The 15,804-nt window shown below is 50.8% G+C and overlaps 1 long non-coding RNA gene across 1 annotated transcript; it reads right to left on the bottom strand.

The window, feature by feature from the left end:
* Nucleotides 1–12,910: 12,910 nt before the first annotated feature.
* On the bottom strand, nt 12,911–15,535 carry LOC115509755. Its single transcript, XR_003967481.1, has 3 exons — nt 15,470–15,535; nt 14,779–14,990; nt 12,911–13,617 (listed from the first exon to the last, which is right to left on the bottom strand). It is a non-coding gene; the product is annotated as an uncharacterized LOC115509755 (long non-coding RNA).
* Between the last annotated feature and the right edge of the window lie 269 nt (nt 15,536–15,804).

Genomic DNA, 15,804 nt, shown 5'->3' with positions numbered 1-15,804 from the left:
CTGGACTGAGATGGGAGGCAGGGGAGGGGGCAGGGGAGGGGGGTTATTTATAGTAAGGCAGTTCTCAGCACATAGCAGGAGCTCAGAGAATGTTTCTTTCCTTTCAAAGAAGCCCCAAAGCCTTTGAAGTTAACCTTGATTGGTCAGAGATCAGGGTTTGCTTTTGCTGGGATCCCCAGGCCTGCATGATATGGACCCGTAGCTGCTCTGGGGCCTTTAGGGCAGCTCAGCACCCCCTCCAGGAAGACCCCAGTATCTGCCAATGTCATCTTTCCAGTGTCCCTCACGTCCCTAGCTTGGATCCTCCCCTCTGCTGAGCCCTGAAGTCAAGGACAAGGTGGCCACTGTCTCCTGGAAATCAGCACAGCACAACACTCAGAAGGTGCACACTACTCTTTATTAAAGAACAGGGGCGCCTGGGTGGCTCAGTCGGTTGAGCGTCCGACTTCGGCTCAGGTCATGATCTCGCGGTTCGTGAGTTCAAGCCCCGCGTCGGGCTCTGTGCTGACCGCTCAGAGCCTGGAGCCTGTTTCGGATTCTGTGTCTCCCTCTCTCTCTCTGACCCTCCCCCGTTCATGCTCTGTCTCTCTCTGTCTCAAAAATAAACAAACGTTAAAAAAAAATAATAAAAAAAAGAACAAATAAGTGGGTGAATGGGGAAAGAGGGGGGGAGGAATCAAAGAGAGAAAAAGGCATCAAGACAAAAGTTTACGGCCGACGCTTTTTCAGTCTGAAGGCTGAGGTCACACAGCTCATTCTAGCCTCTTTCTAAATGGAACTTCAACACTGATCATTCAAATGTGCTTTTAAAATTGTGCATTGGAAGGGGGAATAAAATCCTTTCCAGTCTTTTTTTTTTTCAGGCTTGCATATACGTACTGTAACATATATAGTAGAATGGTGGTCAGAAGAGTCTTCAGTCTGGGGTTTATCCTTCCCAGTACCCTGGGCACAGGTGAGTCCCCACCAGGCTTGGCCTTCCTCTCGGACCCTGCTTCTCACAGCCTCACTGCCTTGTCTGCGTCACACTCTGGCCTTGCTGCCTTATAGTTGTTTGGGTTCACACATAGGGCTCATATTTTATAGACTAAGAACTCCCTTCCTACGTGTTGGCGAACTAATAAGTCACCATTGCTTGGGTTTACTCTTTGGGTAATTTTTTATTTTTATTTATGACATTTATACGAGAATCAGCTCTTGGAAATAACTTGCACTATAGAGGTAAAGAAAGAGTCTCCCTGGATTTTCCCACTTTCCATTTGTGTTTTGTAGGAATTAGCTGGTCAGGCCTGTCCCCACGTTTCTATTAGGTTGTGGGTCTTTGTCTTTTTTTTTTTTTTTCTTTACAGATTGATAGGAATACTTGATAGAATCAGGATAATAATAATCCAGAATTTATGTATCCACGTATACATTTCTGTATATATGTAAGATGTATTGTCTATATATACATATATACGTACACACACATATTATGTTACCAATATCTTCCCTCGTTTCATTGCTTCTCGGCTTGGTTGTATCTCAGCTTCTAGTGATCTCTGATTTTGAATCAGAAGTTCCACATTTTGATGATGCTGACATCACTCTTTCTCTCTTGGCCTTGTGGCTTGTGTCTTGCTTGCTTGAGGCCTTGCCCACTCTGCCTCTAGGTCATAAACACGTTGTCCTATATATTTTTTAATCCTTCAGTCTTTCTTCAGTGGATAGCCAATTGCCCCAGCACATTTGTTAATGATCCCTCCCTTAGTGGTGGGAAAGGCCACCGTGTCCCCAGATCTCAAGGGTCTCTCTTCAGGGGAACTCTGAAGAGGTTTTTGCTGCAGGGCGTCTGGAACTTCTCTTTTAATTCCTAGAAAAGCTTACTGTTTGCTACCTGTTTTGGGGTCTCCCTTTCCCCTGGGTGGAGAGTAGAAGGTAACCTGAGTCAGCTCAGAGGTTGATCTCTGAACAAAGTTTTCCTTATCTCCAGTCACTATTTGCTAACTCGTTTGAGAATCTGCCAAAGAGGAACATCAGAGTACCCTCCTACGGTTTACACAGTCTGCTCTTCGGAAAACTAGGGCATTTGTCTGCCCTGCTTTTGTGGCATTTCTGAGAGTGATTGCTTTCTGCATGACCTTTCGTTGGCCAGGCTCCCCAAAGGAAAACATCCACCAGCAGAAAAAGTTACCTCCCTATCTGCAGTGGAAATGAATACAGGGCACAAAACAAACCCAGTCACAAATGTGACTTTAAAAAACATGGCTCTTAGACTTTGAGAGTTCACCATTCTTCCCAGCCCAGCCACCCTTCGGGATTATAACTTCAGATCCCACGTCGCATCCACAGGCCACGTTACTCCTGAACAACTACTTTTTAAGTTTCAAATATGCGGACTATTTAGCGATTCTTCGGGGGGACATGGTACGTATCTAACTCTCTTGTTAGAGGTGTATGCTCCATGCTCTGACGGGTCAACAGTGTGTTCTCCACCACCCCTCCCCCTACCCCCCACACCTTTTCTGGTCAACCTCCTTCTCCTGAGGATTAAAAAAAAAATTTTTTTTTAATTTTATTTTTACGTCTACGCTCTACACTCAATGAGGGGCTTGAACTCACAACCCTGAGATCAGGAGTCACACACTCCACCGACTGAGACCGCCAGTCACCCCTCTCCTTGGGATTTTTAAAATCTGTCTTGCCATAAAAGACACAAAGAGCTGGGGTGCCTTGGTGGCTCAGTTGGTTAAGTGTCCGACTCGATTTCAGCTCAGGTCATGATCTCACAGTTCACGGGATCCAGCCCTGCGTCTGGCTCTGCACTGACAGCTTGGAGCCCTTGGGATTCGCTGCCTCTCCCCCACTCTCTCTCTCTCCCAAAATAAATTAAAAAAAAAATAATAATAATAACGCAAAGCTCTTCGGTTGCTTCAGAAAAATACATGCAAAGGAAAACCCACTCAGTCATCAGGAAGAGTTAATGACAGATCTAGAAACAGGAAGTGGGAACTTTAAGATGCTACACAGCTCCTGACACGGGACTGGAAGAAAAACAAAAATGCCTCTTTCTTTAGGGTTAAAATGGAGCTTGTCATTTTACCATTGAAGGTGAAGACCAGCCCCACTGAAATGACATTGTGGCGTTCCGTTTTTTGCTCACGTAAACACCCCGGAAGACACGAGGCGGCAAAATGAACAACGGTAGGTAGGGTCAGAAGACAAGGCAGGAACCCTTGCTCTGCCTCTTATTCGTGTGGTACCTTGAGTGTGTCCTTCCCTCTTTGGGCTTCGGTTTTCTCGTCTGAAAATGGAGAGGATCCCGTCTACACCCCGGTGTCTAGAATATGTTAATAGGATAAATATGTTAATATGACAAATATGTTAATATAACAAATATGTTAATATGATAAAATTCTGTCAGTGAAAAAATATACGCCATTATTATTACTTTTTTTTAATTTTTAAGTAGGCTCCACACCCAATGTGGGGCTTGAACTCACAACCCTGAGATCAAGAGTCACATGCCCCACAGACCGAGCCAGCCAGGTGCCCCAAGATACAAGGAATTTTTGGCGTGGCTTCTTATTTGAGAGCCAGGGTCTCTGCTGCTCCCTTGTCAACACGCATCTTCATGGCTGATGCCCTCATGGCCTTCTGGTCTTTTTTTTTTTTTTTTTTTAATTTTTTAACGTTTATTTATTTTTGAGACAGAGAGAGACAGAGCATGGACGGGGGAGGGTCAGAGAGACAGGGAGACACAGAATCCGAAACAGGCTCCAGGCTCTGAGCTGTCAGCACAGAGCCCGACGTGGGGCTCGAACCCACAGACCGCGAGATCATGACCTGAGCCGAAGTCGGCCGCTTAACCGACTGAGCCACCCAGGTGCCCCAAGGCCTTCTGGTCTTAATGGTCTTCCTCATATGGTATAATATTGACCGCTTTTACTTTTTAACATAAAAGTCTGAGACATTAATCTTGCAAAACACTCATGTGTTCTTAAAAGTTTTATAAATTATGTAAGGTTAAACCCCAATTCAGAGGGCTGGTAGAAATGTCTCTTGGGGTTTATAGTTTTCTAAAACCGATGGAACACCTGGGTGGCTCAGTCGGTTGAGCATCCGACTTCGGCTCAGGTCACGATCTCGTGGTTCATGGGTTCGAGCCCCGCGTCAGGCTCTGTGCTGACCGCTCGGAGCCTGGAGCCTGCTTCGGATTCTGTGTCTCCCTCTCTCTCCGCCCCTCCCCCGTTCGTGCTCGGTCTCTCCATCTCTCAAAAATAAAGAAGCCTTACAGAAAATTTTTGTTAAACTGAGTCTGGGGAAATGTTCCCCCAGAGTTAGCATTTAGGGGCAGAGGTCCCACCGCCAGGGCTGAGGGAAGAGCATAGTTAGAAATGCTGAGTGCGCCGAGCTGTGTGCTCATGGCCCCAGGGCACAGGCCCACAGAGAGAAGGCCTCCTCCTGTGGGTTCTCTATCTCCAGACAGGCCTAATTACCTCAGAAAACCTAACCTGATACGTAGTCTCTCAAAACTGTCAAAACTTGCCAAAACTGCTCCTGCCTGGAACCATTTGTCGAGGAGTTTGTGTTGAATAGAACTCCTGATTGTGTGGCGCGTGATTTTTAAACGCACTCGTGAGAGCCAGTTCAGGAAACTGGAAAGGAGTAATTCCTAGAATCCTGTATGACTTCTGGGTTCACTTAGTTTCTAGTGACAGGAGGGACCCGAGGTACAGAGGAGCTGATGACAGGAGAGTCTTGCCAAATAGAGAGACGGGGGTGGGGGTGCGGGGCTGGGGAGGGAAGGCTGTGTGGGCTCTGTGCCCGTTGTGGGGAAGGAAGCTTCTGGAAGTCCTCTGGGACTGCGCAGGTTTCTTTTGCTGAGCCAGTGTTAGCAAGGGTTCAGTCCTGACCCAGCCCTACCAGGTCTCCCCTCTTCTGTCTGGGCCCAGCTCTCCCCCTGACCTCACTTAGTGCCATGGCAGGGACTCCTCTCCATCTTCGCTCCCAACTTCCTCTCAGTTTCTCCTCTTGCATTTCTGTGTTTCCCCTTCCCTGCAATGGGTTGTTTTCTTCCACCCAGCCCCCCAAAGCGACTGCATCCAGAATTGGGGGGGGAGGGCAGACCACCAGGTGGCCGCAGAGGCCTTGGGGGGGGGGGAAAGGGGGGGGACACAGGCCTGGGAACGAGGGCACTTTCAGTCACCTCACGGCAAATTAGGGTTACTAGCGCCAGCCTCCCAGGCTATGTTGGCCACACTAGGAGAGAAGACCCAGGTTGGAAATATTCCCAAAGGTGCTCTCCAAAGGAATCCGAGGGACTGTGAATAAAATATTAACGTACTCTTTTCCCCTCCCTGTTCTTCCGTGCGCCGCGTGCGCCGGTGCATTTATTCCTGCAAGTAAGTCAACAAGGTGTTTCCAGGAGGCCAACTTCTGGGTAACTCAAGCGTCTGGGGTGGCGGGGGTACCTTGAAGTACTGGAAGCAGGTCATTCTTCTAGCATTTGGGGGGACTATATTTCTAAAGCTGCACCCTTCCTGCCTTTAGAAAGGGAAGGTGTTTTTCCGGGAACCAAGTCCAGTTACAAAGCCAGGCCGCTGATGCACCTCTGCTTGGTGTTAAGTGTCATGCAAATGAGCCCCACCCACCTGGTGTGGCCTCCATCCAGCCCCGCCCACCGTCCTCAGGCCCTTCACGAAGGCGGACCAGGCTTCCCGTGGCGCTGTCAGAATTCTCGGATCTGCCTTTTAAAATATATATATATATATATATATATATATATTTAATTTGAGAGAGAGAGAGAGAGAACAATCGGGGGAGGGACAGAGACAAGGAGACACAGAATCGTAAGCAGGCTCCGCGCCATCAGCCCAGAGCCTGATGTGGGGTTCGACCTCACGAACTGTGAGATTATGACCTGAGCAAGACCAGGACCCGAGCCGAACCCAAGAGTTGGAAGCTCCACCGACTGCGCCACCCAAGCGCCCCCTCGGATCTGCCTTTTAAATCCCTCTTCTTTCTGTGCCCTGTTTGCCGCTTGCTGTGGCCGGTCTCTCTTGCCTCTCTCCCTGCCTCCAGCTCCCCGCCCCTGGTGGCTGAGTCCTGGATTCTTAACCCTGAGCGGAGACGCGCTGGAGAGACGGGCCTGGTTGTATTTGTGCAAAGCACCTCCCACTTTGTGGCTGGGTGTGTCCACCAGATTTATTTTAGAATAGTCATTTTCTGTTTCCTCAGGGAATTGTGCTACCAGCGTGACCAGTTTATTGGAAGGATCCAATAAAGAAAGCAGTGGGTGGTCTTTCGAATTTGGGTTATAATATAATCATGTTATAATGGAAGGCAGCATAGTTTAGCAGCTCAAAGCTTGGGCTGCTTGCTTTGAATCTCAGCTTTGCCATTACTAGCTCTGTGCCGTCTGACCTCTTCAAATGATTTTATGTGAGGAGGGGCGGAGGAGCAGAGGCGCGAATCTCTGCTGAATCCCCTCCAGCCCTCACCTCAGAGCCTGCCAGAATTATGGGGGTGGGGGCATCGAGGACACGACCAGCTCCTCCAGGGAGAAAGGGGAAGGTGGTGCACTGCCCTCTGGAAAGCAGGGACGTGGGGAGAGAGGGTGCCTTTGTTTCGTTGCGTACACAGCCCAAAGTGGGTTTTTGTTTTTTGGAGCCGATGCAGTTTGTAGGGGTGTCTTGTAAGATTCAGACCACTCTGGGCTATGAATAATGCTGTCTATAAAACAGAAATAATAACAGTAGTCGCCTAACAGGGCTGCGGTGGAGATTAAATACAGTAATGACCATAAAGCGGAGAGACAGGGCCCAGGACAGGACAGGCACTGAACAGTCTGGGAGCTCCGTGCCATCTGGGAGAGCATTTCCAAAATCATTTTCAAAATTATTTTTCCTTTCCTTTATCAAAGAATGTTCCAGTAGCCACCAGGCACAATGGGGGTAAGCGTCATTTTGTTGCATTTTCACAGCGCAGCCTTCTTAACCGGCTCTTCTGGTCTCCTCTAGAGTGGCCTCAGGACAAAGCCGTGTGGCATCCAAAGGGTGGGTGTCAGAGGCTTTCCATATTCGTGGACACTTTCTGGGGTCTCTGGGTAGGGGAGAGACAGCGTATGCTCTTCCCCATTGGGGAGTAGACCGTGGAAGTAGGCTGTGGGGAGCAGCTACACTTTTCCCAAGTTCTCTGCAACACCCCAAGAACCTATGCGTCGCCGTGCAAAGAGGTCTCTATGCTACAGTGAAGAGGCCTTTGCACTCCTCACTCTTGTGAGACCTCGGAAGAAGCTTTCAGAAGCATTCTCTGTATATTTAATAGTCTTAAGTCAATGTGAGAATTATCTTTAATCTAAGGGGAGTCTGGAGTTGAATAGGGTCCTGTCTCATCCACTTAACACGGTGCCGCTGTTGGGATCAGAGCCAAACTATTCCGTGGGGACATGGTTCCAGCAAACTGAGTATGCCCAGATGCTCATCTGACGGAGAAAACCCATGAGAAGTTTTGGTCAGGTATGAAGACGGTTTTCTACGCTGAGGCAAAAGAAGCGTCTGGGTCCTTAGGGGTCTTTTTATGGCGATGTATCATTATTGCTTCATCGTTACGCCTAAAATTTGAGGAAGGAAGTATCCTATCTCTTAGGGCAAACCTCCCCAGGAGGTCTCCTTGGGCGTGAGCAGTGAGACAGGGGGTCACAGGTGGGGAGCCAGCTGTGCTGAGAGGGCACAGAGTGACGCTTGGAGTCACAAGGCTTGGGGCCGTTCTTTGAAATTGGATGAGACTTCATGTTGCCCAGAAAATGGGGGTTGAGGTAATGGGTGTCTCTTCTGGGAAGAGGCCCATAGCCCAGAGCGTGATTCACCGTGTCTCCTTCCTCCTGTCAGAGACTGATGGCACTCCTCGGGGGATCTTCCATCACCCCGCTGCTCTGAGGGAGGGTGACCCTGAGCAGAGCCTTGCCGGTCCAAGACAGGTGCGTGACACATGCAACAAACAGAAACCCGGGCTGACGCAGACGCTGAATTTTGGGTTTGCTCATTACCGCAGCGTAACCAGCCCGTCCTAGTGGATGCAGCTGACAGCCAGACACGTTCTCCTGCCCAGTGGAGACTCATCGGTGTGGCAGCTAGGAGTCCTATCCCATTTGACAGGCGAGGAAACCGATGCCCTGAGAAAGCCATACGGCTGACTCTTGACACTGGTCCCCAAGCACCCAGCACTCCACGGAGTGGGTGGCTTATAGACAGCAGACATTTATTTCCCACAGTTGTGGAGGCTGGAAGCCTAAGATGAGGGTGTCGGTGTGGTCAGGTTCTGCGAGGGCCCTCTTCCGGTGGCAGACTATCATCTGATTGTGTCCTCACGCGGCAGAGAGGGGGTGACAGAGCTCTTCCATTGCTCTTCTAGGGCAAGAATCCCATGTGTGATGTTCCACCAGCGTGACCTGATCATTTCCCGGAGGCTCCACTTCCTGATGCCATCACACTGGGGTTAGGGTTTCAACACATGAATGGGGGGGGGTGGATAATAAACATTTAGTCCGTAAGAGTGACATCCAGGAGAAAATGGCAGGCCAAATGGAGACTCTGGCAAAGAAGAGACCATGGTCCCCCTTTCAATGGGGGCAGCGGTCACTCTGCTCAGCAGCCTCGGGTGAGAAGATGACCCAGTGTGGCCAGATCGTTCCATTTGCCAGAGAACTTGCAGGGCACCTGGATGGCTCAGTCCGTTAAGGGTCCGACTCTTGACCTCGGCTCAGGTCAGAATCTCACGGTTTGTAAGATTGAGCCCTGCGTTGGGCTTTGCACTGACAGCGCAGAGCCTGCTTGGGATTCTCTCTCTCTCCCTCTCTCTCTCTGCCCCTCTCCCACTCATCCACGTGTTCTCTCTCTCTCTTTCTCTCAAAATCACAAACAAACAAACAAAAAGATTCAGAAGAACTTGGAACCTACAGTTTTTTTATGTGAAAGGCAAGCTCCTGATCTTAAAATCTTGGCAAGTAGTTAAAAAACTGAAAACACATGTGTGCCAAGCAAAACACATCTCCAGACTGAATGTGGCCCACAAGGCTCCAGCCTGTGACCTCTGGAAAGGTCTAGAATCTTTTTGCTGCTTGGAGGCATGTTACTGGGGGCAGAAACTCCCTGTCTAAACAAGAGGCACGTCTGGAAATCCTGTCGCCCGCCCGACGTGTGGGTGGAATCGGCTGCCATTTGGACAATGGCGTTTCAGAACCACCACCTGCTGCAAGGTATCTGACTTTCCATACCTAGCTCCTATCTTTGGTCTTTGCCTCTTGATTAAAAATAGATTAACCTTGACTGCCTTCTCAATAATTCTTCCCTTGGTGAAAAACAGTAAGTCTGAAGACAAGACCTTGAAATGAGACCTGTGGGTACGTATGGTAGACAGATGGCTCCCTAGGCTGAGAGGGAGCGGGGAGGAAAGGGAAGTTGAGGATGGGTGTATCTGGAAGCTGACTGAGCCTGCTTCGTGGCTGCCATTCTGCCATACCCTGGTACCAACGTATGAGCCCCAATCACTATAGTGCCTGAGAAAGGTCAGTGAGCCTTCGGGGAGATTTCTGCTGGGCCAAAGGAACAGTTGAGTGAGAACCCTTCAAATCCACTTCTCTTAAAAGCATGCTGAATTTCCATCTGTGGCTTTTTTGTACAAAAATGACTTTCCCTCCCCAACTCCCACCCGTCGAACTCGCTGACTTCAGTTAGGTTCTGGGAGAAGTCTTGTACACACTCTGAGCAACTAAATATACAAATGGATAATGGCCAGACCATATATAAGACAGAACTCAGACGCGCCATTTGTAGCAACCAGCATAGGAGGCCAAACAATAGCTCTTACGGCAATCAACCCCAAACTGCCAGGACTTGATTAATAGCTGTAAGTTTCCTTAAATCCTGTCCCCACTTCCAACTTAGAACTGATAGGATAAAGCCAGATGTGCACCCCTGACCAATCCCACAGGAACCGTTCACACACACTAGCCTACAGCTTTCCCCACCGACAGCCTCCCACCTGGCACACCTGGAGCCCTCCCCCTTTTCCACCAAAGCTTTTCCATGCCCCTCCCTGCCCCAGTCTCTACCAAATGCAAGATGGTGGCTGACTTCCTTGCGAGAGCAAGCTCCAGATAAATAGCCTTGACTTGTTCTCAGTGGATGATTTGCTGATTTCCGGAGCTCATAGACGCTCACACGTACACGGTTTGCTGGGAAGCTGGGGCTGCTCCACAACGGCCGACACGATGGCTGAAAACACACCTCCAAGTACACACCAAGTCCGCAGAACAGACTTGGAGGAGGAAGCAATTCTGAAGGGATTGATGGACTCTTGCGTCCAGATGAAGAGCAAAGAGGTCCAAGAGATGTTGGAGATCATTGTGTTTTGACCAAAAACTTCATTAACCTGGAGACAATGGAATAATTGTCCTGTGGCAGACAAAGCAAAATGCTCTAGACTTGGCCAGAGCTGTCTGAGCGGCCGGGCCACAGATCCCCACAGCAGTGCCGGCAGTGGAAAGGGCCACAGTGACCACTGAGCACAGTGGATGGGACCCACACGGGCAGATAGCCCTGTCACCTCCTCACCGCTGAGCGCGTCAGGAAGGCAATAGGCATCTCATTTTTTTAAATCTATGAAAATGAATGAACTTTCCACCCTCACCAACTCACCAGACCTACATTAGACCCAGCTGAAAGAGATAACGTCTTGGGAAAGGGACAGCATTTTCTAGTCTAAGAACAAATGTCATGGACGGAGGGCATTAATTACATTGTACCTGTATTTTGCAGGGAGAAGCAGTTGGAAATTAAGTAAGTAGAAATTTATAATACTAATTAAAAAGAGGACTTGGCTTGTATTCCTGGCTCCCTCTCTCACCAGTGTCTGATATTTTAAAAGCTTCAGGAGAGGATTTAGAGTTTTTCTCCAGACACGACTCTACAAAGAGAGTATTTAGAAGTGCTGTTTGGAGCTTGGCAAGTTAGGAGGGGGGGCGGGGGAGGGGACACCACATTGGAGGCCCCCCTCCCCTGTCCTGACACAGGCCCCCATGGATGGGAAGAGAAGGTGCTAATGTATCTTCATTCTTCCTTGAGAACGTCTGCCAATGACCTAAACCAAGGACACAATCCTGCTCCCATTAATTAGGCTGACCTCGTAGAATCTACTAGAAGAAAAGCAGTCTGGAAAGCTGCGCTGCCTCTGTCTCCACTGCTTCTGTGTCATCACGTGACACAGCAGTTGCCATAGAGATTATCAGTCGTGAGTGGATTGTCCACAAGTTGAACTTGCATCTGACAAGTCAAATTTGTCACTTTGTGGGGGGGGGGGGGGAAGCAAAGAGGCTTACTATTTTTCTGTTGTTCTTGAAGAGATTTCCCTTGGCTCCTGACAATGCCCTCTTCCCCCTTCCAGCTCTGTGGGCTTTTTCCACATCGTGGTCCTGTACTGAAGAAAGGTGGTTTTATTTTCTCTCATGTTCTGTAGTGTAGACATGGAATCTACGAAGCTGGTGCCCACGGCCCTCCATGATAATTTCTGGATAATGTAAAACGCACCCTGTGATTTGACTTCAGAACAGGTTGCTGTCTCTTCTGTGACGGGAATGGCACGCCAGCGACTGGGTGTCTCTCCAACAAGCGGATCTCATGTCCTTCACTCCCACCACACCTGATGATCGTGTGTATATTCACACGTGTGTGTGTGTGTGTGTATTTCGTCCTGCTCCTCTTTGTCCCTCAGCAGGTAATGACTTTCATGGACCGGCTTTATCAAGTTAAGAGGGAAACAACCATTTAAAAAAGGCCAGCCCCTCCAGCTGACCGCTTGCAAGAAACTGGGTTGGAGGCATGGAAAGAAGAGAGGCAGGCTGAAGGCACCTGTTGCAGCTTTGGTGGGAGGGTAGGGAAGGAAGGTCCCTGCACTGGATGAGCCTGCTTCTCCTGGTCCCCAACGTCCTTGTTCCTTCTTTGGTTCAGCTCCTAACCAGGGCCAAACCTTATAGGGACCTTTCGTCAAGGAGTCTCTCACTGATGATGGATGAAAGGACTCCCAAGTGTGAGGGCTGTACCTTTGTGTGTGGGTGCAGCTGTCAGATGTGGCCAACACCCTTTAAGGCCTTGATCCAGGCGCCCTCCTCTTAGAAGTCTTCCTAACCCTCCAGACGAGTCCAGGCCTGAACTGGGAAAGTGGGGTCTGGGGCCTCATCCCCAGATGGAGCCAGAAGAAGGCCTCATTGTGGGTGGAGAGATTGAGTCTCGACGGAGCGGTGTCCCCCTCCCCTGTTAACCATAGGCGCCAATAGAGTCCCCTTTCGTCCGGAACAGAAAAGTTTCCGACAGACGTAGACATTTTCCCTGCATAATTCAGCTTCAAGATCACCGAAGACCAAACCAGGAAGCAGTTCCTCAAGAAATAGCAGCAAGAAAAGCAAGAATTGCAATTTGATTCTGTAACTCTTAAGACAGACCCGCCCAACTGACCAGTGGTTGCACCCCAGACTTTCATTCTGTGACCCTGCCTGATGTCTTTCATTCTCAACTCAAGGGCACGCTGGTAGCCTCTCCTTCTACACTCATTTAAAGGCTTAAAAAATCACCCTTGGGATTCTCTCTGGCCAAAGACAGGAGTCTTGCTTAATAAGACCTTGATCTGAAAAATGTTAAAGAAAGAAAAACAAAGCAAAAGAGTAAGAAAGAGCATCCATCTGTCTTTTTATTTTTACTGCCTTATTTTATTTATTTTAGAGAGAGAAAGAGAGAGAGAGAGAGCACACGAGGGTGGGGGAGAGGGGCAGAGAGAGAGGGAGAGAGAGAATCTTAAGCTCCATGCTGAGCATGGACCTAACACGGGGCTCGATCCCATGACCCTGAGATCTTGAGCCAAAATCGAGAGCCGGGGGCTCAAGTGACAGAGCCACCCAGGTGCCCCCTTTTTTTTCTCTTTGATAGCTATGGTGGGAGACTCTCTTTGTTCAGCAGAGCACCTGAATGCATTTGGGACTATGGACAGCAAGCCTGGGGCTCTGCATGGAAACAGATTGGAATTGAGCAGAGGACTCTGGAAGCTGTGTGAGAGAGGGAGAGAGAGAGGGAGGGAAGGAGGGAAGGAGGGAGGGAGGTGGTCCACAATACAGGCACAGGCTGGCACCAGAGGGAGGACAACCAGGGACAGCGGGGAGGTTACTGCATTTTCTTGTGCCTCTTCCAGTGACTGACCCAGCACGGCTGGCCACGTGGGAGGACTTAATGAATGAGGTTGGACTCTCCCAGTGCCTCTTTTCAGGACCTGGCATAGATGTGTGTGTGCGGTGGGGGGACAGGACAGAGCACCCGGGCCTGGGAGGGGCTAGTGATCTTCCCTCACTAGAAATCTACCTTGTACAGCAGCCTGTGGGACAGCAGGGGGTGGACACTGGTCCCCTCACCTGCTGCAGGCTCCAGAGGGACAGTCCGCTGGCTCCCACCCCTGGGGCCCTGCGGCAGGTGGCTCAGGAGAAGACTGCCCATGACAAGATCCATGCTGGGACTGGCCAGTGGCTGACGTGGGTGTAGGTCCTGCAGGCAGGAGAGCGAGGCTCCAGAAATGCCGGTCCGGGTCCGGGTCCTCCTGTGGCCAGAGGTGTCGAATGAGTCACAGGGAAATAAGGGAGGCAGGTGGCCTTCGCGCAGAGGGGCGGGCGTTGTCAGAGCATTTGCTGCAGGGTGCCGACCCCACGTGACAAGGGGCCTGATGCCACCAGGTAAAACCGGGCAGTCCCCCGGGGCTGAGCTCCTGACTGGGAAATCACCCGCCCGGGGACTCTGTCCTTCTGAGGCTGCCCTGGGCCACATCCTTTGGTGCCCAGTGGGAACAACAGGGGATGATTGAGAAAGACCTGTTTCTCTTAGCAAGGCCAACCCCATGTATTGACCAGGCACTGTTGGTGTGGGAGTGTGTGTGTGTGTGTGTGTGTGTGTACATGAGTGAGTTTAGGGGTCTGTGCATGCCGGAGTGTGTGTGTACGTTTACACGTATGAACGTGTGTTTGGTGTGTGTGTAAATGTGTGCCCATGTGCACATATGTATGTTCACGTGTCTGTGTACGTGCACATGTGTGTGAATGTGTATAGGTGTGTGAATGCATCTGTGTGTGTGTGTCCGTGTAGGTGTGTGTTAGTGGTGAGAGCTGGCTCGCTTCCGGAAGCCTTGAACTTGCGGCTGGCCCGGGCACCCGCACTCAACGCCCCTGGCTGGAGCCCAGCCTGCCTTCTCCACTGAGACGGCAGGCTGTCGGGCTGCTCCGGGCTCTCAGGGGCTGTCACCCTGGTCGGACAGGTACCATGGCTCGGAGCTGAAGTTCAGCTACCCTCGGGTGGATGTGACCCCGAGCCGACCACGGCGCACGCCTTGCTGAGCAGAAGCCATGCAGCCGACACAGCCCCTCTGGCCGTGCTGAGCCCCATCACCACCGGAGCGTCGGCTCTTAACTCTGCCAACCATCCTGCTGAGACTGGCTCCATTAGCCCATTTTGGAAATGGGGACCCCGAGGCATGAAGCGGGGTAGCCCACGGTGTTTAACCCAGTTGGGGTCTAAACCAGACTGGGGCCTACAGGGCCTGTGCTTGCTCCGTGCCCCCGCCAGGCCAGCCTGCAAGTGCCCACTGGGCACACGGGCCCATGGGACAGACGTCTAGTATCGGGGCTGGGGGTCTCTCATTCTCTGTAAACTGGGATGCATGGGGTCCTCTCTGTTTCTTCATGACCCCATATGTGGACCCCTTTCGGACCCGAAAGGGTGAGATTCTTCTGGGCCTCGTGTTCTGCTCTGTGCGTGGGTCCTGGCACCAGGAGAGCAGAGAAGGGCGTCTTCGTGCCTGTCTCCTTCCCCGTCAGCTGCATAACGATGAGAGGCATCTTCCGGGCCAAGGCTTTGGTGGGTGGGAGTGAGGGGGCAGCTTAGACCCAAGAGACGTCAAGGCAGAGTGGCCACCTCGTGTATCTTGCCATACAACACAGGGAACAAACAAAAGTCTTCTAAGTACAATTCTCTTAGAAGGTCCAATTAAAATAGAAGGTTTTTGTAAAAACAGCATACCCCTCCCCCCAAATAATTGCAATATTGTATCCAGGGGGAAATCCCCCTGTGTCAGACTGTTCCCCCACCCCACCCTCACCCCCCCGGGGCCATAGGAGGGGCAAGCCACAAGCACAAGTGCCCCACTCCTGGTCATAATCTTATCTTCCTGAGTGCTGCTGGGCACTGCTGGGCACACGGCTCTAGAAGCCCGGCACTCCAACCCTTTTCGTGAACAGAGATGCAGGCCAGGAGCCAGAACCAGAAGATAAATACATAAAAGCAGAAACTTCATGTGCTGTTGCGGCTGAAAAGTAACAGGTAGGGGCCTTATTGAGAAGGAGGGTCTCCGGAAACCATCTAGAAACGCACCTCCCAGCCCCACCCCCAGAGGCCCAGCTCACAAGGGACCGAAGGCTCGAAGAAGGTCCTGTGTCCAGTGCTGCGGGTCGGCGGGGCTGGTGCTGCAGAGAGAGAGAGAGCACCTGCGCCCAGCTAGGTCCTGCCCACTGCCTTCTTCCTCATTCCAGAGAAAGGCAGAGACTCCTCTGGAAGTAGCTACGAGTTAACAGTCACTCACCCCTCCCAGGCCGCCCACAGACCTGCTCCTTCCAAGTGTTTGACTGGTTCTTCATTTATACAGCGGCCCATCTTTGAGAAGCACTTTGGCGATGAGCTGTGGGTCACAGGGTCAATCTTAAGGGGCCATTTTCTCCTCAAGGTCATGGTCCCTGGCTGC

Source organism: Lynx canadensis, chromosome A3, assembly GCF_007474595.2.
Source record: "Lynx canadensis isolate LIC74 chromosome A3, mLynCan4.pri.v2, whole genome shotgun sequence".
In the NCBI taxonomy this organism is placed as follows: Eukaryota; Metazoa; Chordata; class Mammalia; order Carnivora; family Felidae; genus Lynx; species Lynx canadensis.
The sequence above is the reverse complement of the archived record's forward strand: the minus strand, read 5'-3'. Positions and strand labels throughout refer to the sequence as shown.